This window comes from Giraffa tippelskirchi, chromosome Y, assembly GCF_054371585.1.
Source record: "Giraffa tippelskirchi isolate mGirTip1 chromosome Y, T2T-mGirTip1v1.2.pri, whole genome shotgun sequence".
Classification (NCBI taxonomy): domain Eukaryota; kingdom Metazoa; phylum Chordata; class Mammalia; order Artiodactyla; family Giraffidae; genus Giraffa; species Giraffa tippelskirchi.
Window position 1 is genome coordinate 4,487,389 of NC_137290.1, and position 6,828 is coordinate 4,494,216.

The window sequence follows — 6,828 nt, forward strand, 5'->3', positions numbered from 1 at the left end:
CCCACGGACCGAGGAGCCTGGTGGGCTAGTCTATGGGCTACAGTCCACAGGGTCACAAAGACTCGGATACGACTGAGCGACTTCACTTTCACTTTCACTTTTCCGCTTCTCTGGTTTCTTGATTTCCTCATCTGGAAATCCTGCCGGCTTGTTATGTTACTGTCTTCGTCTCCCCTCTGCCTCTCCAATTTACTTTCTGTTTCTTTGTCGTGTTTGCTGTGTGTTCTGAAATATATTTTTATAAATTTGTTTTATGGAAGTAAAGTTTATTTATAGTGTTTTGAAATATATTTTTTATAAATTTGTTTTATTGAAGTAAAGTTTATTTACAGTGTCGTGTTAAATTCTGCTGTACGGCAAAAGTGATTAAGTTGTTCATATGTTTATGTTCTTTTTTATGTCCTAGGGAGAATAACTCAGTTTTACCCTATGCAACATACATCTGTCTTCCTTTTGTTATGAGGCTTTCTGTGAAGTATCTAGTAACTATCATTCATTCTTCCAGTTTTTCCAATAACATTATGTCTGTTTTCTATGCAACATCCTTGTGAGTCTCCCTGAAGATACTAATTGGGTTTTTTGAAGGTGAAAGTTGCTCAGTTGTGTCCAACTCTTTGCAACCCCATGGACTATACACTCCATGAAATTCTCTAGGCCAGAATACTGGAGTGAGTAGCCTTTCCCTTCTCCAGGGCATCTTTCTAACCCAGGGATTGAACTGAGGTCTCCTGCATTGCAGCTGGATTCTTTACCAACTGAGCTACCAGGTCAGCCCTTTTAGCTTTTTAGACGATTTTCTTTATTGCTTCTGTTATACTGATTTTTGTATTTTTTTAAGCTTTATTTATCTCCTTTTGGCTGTGCCGGGCCTTGTTTAACCACTGGACCACCAGGGAAGCCCTCCGCGTTTTGTACATTTTCAGGTGTTCTTGGGCATCTTGAGAATGCCCTGGGTGTATTTTCAGTCTGCTTGTTGCTTTTCCTCTTGAGCTCTCTGTTTCACTGTTTCTCTTACTGAGTGATAATTCGGTTCATTGCAGGTGGCTGCACTGATTGCTCTTTCGCAGAGTGTGTCCGTTTCTGAGGGACTTCTGTCAAAATGTGGGAGTGACTGGTCCTGTCCACAGACACAGATTTCTCTCTGGAGGCCCATGGAGGTCACACCAGCACGCTTAGGATCACAGCAGAGACAAAAGGAAAGTGAGGAAGCTGTGTGCGTCACTCCAAGGCAAACCTTCTCTCAATCTGTTTTTCTGTGTCTGTAGAGGGACCTCGTATCCCCTTGGGTTTTGTTGTTCTTCTCTTCTTGTATTCCTCAGCTGCATTAAGAGCTTCTCCATGGAAATCTCTCACTGTTTCGGAGGCAGGGCAGGGGGACTTTGCCCAGAACAGATAATGCAGATGTATAACCATATTGGGGTAAGTGGCTATCTAGTAAACCTCCACGTCCCGCCCCCTCCGGCCATGATTTCAGCTGCAGACTGTCTCTGGGTCCCAAACACATCACATTTGAAGGTTCATTTGTCAATTTTCCAGCTGGATAGTCTCATTTCCATTGAACAATGTTAAGTGTTCTGGGAAGTTGATTGTACCCTTTCATCTTTTGACGCTATCATGGTGCTGGCATCTGTTTTATCTTTTATAACATGACTGTTTACTTCAGTAACATATGAGGGTGTAAATAGTCAAAGATGTGTCTGCAGTCACACAACCTCCGTGGTGGTCCAGGGGTGCTCTCACTGCAGGAGCTGTGAGTTCGAGCCCTGGTTGGGGAAAGGAGAATCCAGCATGCCAAGGCCTGGCCAAAAAATGAGTTTTGCAGCTTCCCTGGTGACTCAGACAGTGAAGAGTCTGCCTGCAATTGGGGAAACCCGGGTTTGATTCCTGGGTCGGGGAGATGCCCTGGAGAAGAGAAAGGCAACCCACTCCAGTGTTCTTGCCTGGATAATTCCATGGACAGAGGAGCTACAGTCCACTGGGCCACAAAGCGTAGGACTGGACTGATCAACCAACATTTCAGCCACCCTTCAGTTCAGTTCAGTCGTTCAGTTGTGTCCAACTCTTTGAGATCCCATGAACTGCAGCACGTGAGGCCTCCCTGTCCATCACCAACTCCCAGAGTCCACCCAAACCCATGTCCATTGAGTCAGTGATGCCATCCAACCATCTCGTCCTCTGTCGTCCCCTTCTCCTCCTGCCCTCAATCTTTCCCAGCATCAGGGTCTTTTCCAATGAGTCAGCTCTTAGCATCAAGTGGCCAAAGTATTGGAGTTTTAGCTTCAGCATCCGTCCTACCAATGAATATTCAGGACTGATTTCCTTTAGGATGGACTGGTTTGATCTCCTTGCAGTCCAAGGGACTCTCAAGGGTCTTCTCCAACACCACAGTTCAAAAGCATCAATTCTTCGGCACTCAGCTTTCTTTATAGTCCAACTCTCACATCCATACATGACCACTGGAAAAACCATAGCCTTAACTAGATGGACCTTTGTTGACAAAGTAATGTCTATTCTTTTCAATATGCTGTCTAGGTTGGTCATAACTTTCCTTCCAAGGAGTAAGGGTCTTTTAATTTCATGGCTGCAGTCACCATCTGCAGTGATTTTGGAGCCCAGAAAAATAAAGTCTGACACTGTTTCCACTGTTTCCCCGTCTATTTGCCATGAAGTGATGGGACCAGATGCCATGATGTTAGTTTTCTGAACGTTGAGCTTTAAGCCAATTTTTTCACCCTCTTCTCTCATTTTCATCAAGAGGCTTTTTAGTTCTTCTTCACTTTCTGCCATAAGAATGGTATCATCTGCATATCTGAGGTTATTGATATTTCTCCCGACAATCTTGCTTCCAGCCTGTGCTTCCTCCAGCTCAGCATTTCTCATGACGTACTCTGCATATAAGTTAAATAAGGAGGGTGACAATATCAGTCACCATGTTGAACCAGGAATTCCATCTGTGAGTTATAAGGAAACTTCCAGACTGGTCAGATGGATGGCATATAGCTTCCTAAAATTCCCCTTACAAAATATGTATCTGTAAACGAGATGATTGGAGATTATTATTTTGTTTATATATACATATATATATTGCTTCCCTGATAACTCAGCTGGTAAAGAGTCTGCCTGCAACGCAGGAGACCTGGGTTCGATCCGTGGGTTGGGTAGATCCCCTGGAGAAGGGAATGGGAACCCACTCCCGTATTCAGACTGGACTGATTGACCAATACTTTGAGTCACCATGTTGAACCAGAAATTCCATCTGCGACTTATAAAGCAGCTTCCAGCATGGTCAAATAGATGGTGCATAGCTTTAAAATATGTATCCTTAAGCTAGATGATTGGAACTTATTATTTTATTTTTTAATATTTTTAAAGATTTATGTATTTTTTTATTTGGCTCTGCCAGTTCTTAGCTGCAGCAGGCAGGCTCTTTAGCTCTGGCGTGTGGGATGTAGTTCTCCAAACAGGAGTCGAATCTGGCCCTCCTGCATTGGGAGCGAAAGTATTAACGACTGTGACACCAGAAAGCATTAAGAGAAACTGTTAGTCGCTCGGTCGTGTCCGACTCTCTGCGACCCCATGGACTGTAGCCCGCCAGGCTCCTCTGTCCATGGGAACTCTCCAGGCAAGAATACTGGAGTGGGTTGCCATGCCCTGCTCCAGGGGATCTTCCCGACCCAGGGTTTATTTATATGACCGAGCTGGGTCTTTGTCAAGGGATACGGGATCTTTAGTTCCAGCCTGCGAACTCATAGCTGTGGCATGTGGGATCTAGTTCCGTGACCAGATTGAAACTTATTTTATATCCCAGATCAACAGTGATTTAAAATATTTAGTCAGAAATATTTGTATTTGTTGGTCCCCAAACAAAAATTGAGCACAGTGAAAAATGACCTTCTTTCTCAAAGCTGCTTCAGCATCTTTAGAAGTTTGACCTTCATCCTCTTTTATACTGACTTATATTTTAGAATCAGTTATTTGACCCATTGACAGTGAGATTCTATATATTTCACTATTGTTTCTTTCATTTACTTAGTCTGTTTTGTTTTTTTTTTTTGCTGTTCTGTTTCACCAGCCCAACTGTGCACATAGGGAATGAGTGATTATTTAGCGGTAAAAGATTGACCTTGTCTTTATTAGGAAGCTTAAGTGTTATGTGTAGCCTGATTCTGTTTCCATTAATGAGGAGACAGTTAAATATCACTTCATTTGCAAGTTCTTACCCTTCTTCAACACTTAACGAAAAATGTGACTTTGTCACATGGAGCTGTTTCCCGCTGTTGAATTCCTTAGTTTTGTTGGAAAACTTTGAGATAAAAGGGCAGACATTTTTGCTCTAAGGTCATTTTCTTGTTGCGTTTATGAGGTTGCGTAATGCCTGAAGCAAATTAATCTTTATAAAAGGGCTTTAAAATTGCATCTCATTTTTTTTTTACTATTATTTTTAAATTTATATATTTGTGCCTGTGCTGTGGAAACAGTGAGATACTTTATTTTTGGGGGCTCCGAAATCACTGCAGATGGTGACTGCAGCCTTGAAATTAAAAGATGCTTACTCCTTGGAAGGAAGGTTATGGCCAACCTAGATAGCATATTTAAAAGCAGAGACATTACTTTGCCAACAAAAGTCTGTCTAGTCAAGGCTATGGTTTTTCCAGTGGTCATGTATGGATGTGAGAGTTGGACTGTGAAGAAAGCTGAGCACCGCAGAATTGATGCTTTTGCACTGTGGTGTTGGAGAAGACTCTTGAGAGTCCCTTGGACGGCAAGGAGATCCAATCAGTCCATCCTAAAGGAGATCAATCCTGTGTGTTCATTAGAAGGACTGATGCTGAGGCTGAAGCTCCAATACTTTGGCCACCTCATGCGAAGGGTTGACTCACTGGAAAAGACCCTAATGCTGGGTAGGATTGGGGGCAGGAGGAGAAGGGGACGACAGAGGATGAGATGGTTGGATGGCATCACCAACTCGATGGACATGAGTTTGGGTAGACTCCGGGAGTTGGTGATGGACAGGGAGGCCTGGCGTGCTGCAGTCCATGGGGTCACAAAGGGTCGGACATGACTGAGTGACTGAACTGAACTGCACTGAACTGTGCAGGGTCCTTGTTGCTGCACATGGGCTTTCTCCAGTTCCAGGTTGCAGACTTCTTGTTGCAGTGGCTTCTCTTGTTGCAAAGGAGAGGCTGTAGGCTGTTTTGGTTCAGTAGTTGCAGCTCCCAGGCCCTAAAGCACACGCTGAAAAGCACAGCTTTCACGCACAGGCTTAGCTGCTCCTTGGCTTGTGGGATCTTCCAGGACCAGGTATCGAACCTGTGTCTCCTGCCTTGGCAGGCAAGATTCTTTACTACTGAGCCACCAAGAAAGCCCACATTTCATTTTTGTAACACCGCCCCTCAGTCAGAACATGTCACCAAAAAAAAAAAAAAAAAACCAACAAATTCTGGACGCCGCTCAAATGATGGCAGTTTCTTAGAAGTTGGAATACTTCAGTAAGAAAAACACTCTTTAAGTATTCCATCAGTGAGGCATATTCTGAATCCATTTGACCCAGAATCTCAACGGTTGAAGTTTTACTCACCAGTGGATTTTCAGCATTTAAATGTAGCTTTTGCCAACTAACAGTGCTGGCAGAAAAAAGCAATTCACTCAAATTATGAATTTCTTGAATTAGCTCATCTAGCAAAGAAGAAAGTGAAAGTCAAGTCGCTCAGTCATGTCTAACTCTGCGACCCCATGGACTGTAGCCTACTAGGCTCCTCCATCCATGGGATTTTCCAGACAAGAGTACTGGAGTGAGTTGCCATTTCCTTCTCCAGAGGATCTTCCTGACCCAGGGGTTGAACCTGGGTCTCCTGCATTGTAGGCAGACGCTTTACCATCTGAGCCACCAGGGAAATCTAGCAAAGAAGAGAAGAAATCTATTTTGAACTGAAGTGGGAGCATCATTTGGATGAGAAGCTAATGACTTAGAAGCCTCCCTGATTCTACATTCAGCTGAGGGAAGAACCGAGTTGGTGGTCAAACCCACTGAACAGGAATTAAATGTTCTGTGCTGTAGAGTGGGGCTTCCCTGATGGCTCAGGTAGGAAAGGAACCTACCTGCCAGTGCAGGAGATGCGGGAGACATGGGTTGATCCCTGGAGAGGAAACATCCCCTGGAGAAGGAAATGGCCACCCATTCCAGTATTCTTGCCTGGAAAACCCCACTGACGGGGGAGCCTGGTGGGCTGTAGTCCATGGGGTCACTAGGAGTTGGACACAACTGAGTGCACACACATAGGGTGAGGGGTGGAGAAATCCATCCAAGTTTGGATAAAGATGATTCCAACTTGATTCTCCGGTGTGGTGGGATTAATGATGGAATCACCTGCTCAATCGTAGAAAGTTAAAGTGTTGTTCGCTCAGTCATGCCCGACTCTTTGCAACCCCACGCTTTGTGCATGGGATTCTCCAGGCAAGAATACTGGAATGGGTTGCCATTTCCTTCTCCAAGGGAATCTTCCTCACCTGGGGATTGAACCCGGGTCTCCTGCATGGCAGGTAAATTCTTGACCATCTGAGCTCAATCCTAAGAGCTCATTCAAAGAATATACAAGTCATGAGACTTCCTGGGTGCTCCAGTGGCTAAGACTCTGAGCTCCCAACGCAGGGGGCCCCGGTTTGATCCCTGGTCGTGGAACTAGACCCTGCTTGTGGCAGCAAAGATCCCAAATAAAGAATTTTTAAAAGAGATTCACAAGTCATATGTGTTTCTGGGTTCTCTTATCACTAGAATTCTCACAGCACTTCACTCCTCATTAGAACCTCAATCAAGACAATCTCCTGAGC

The 6,828-nt window shown here is 44.3% G+C and overlaps 1 non-coding gene across 1 annotated transcript; it reads right to left on the reverse strand.

The window, feature by feature from the left end:
* Window positions 1–5,821: 5,821 nt before the first annotated feature.
* TRNAC-ACA (transfer RNA cysteine (anticodon ACA)) lies at window positions 5,822–5,894 on the reverse strand. The gene has a single exon. It is a non-coding gene; the product is annotated as a tRNA-Cys (tRNA).
* Between the last annotated feature and the right edge of the window lie 934 nt (window positions 5,895–6,828).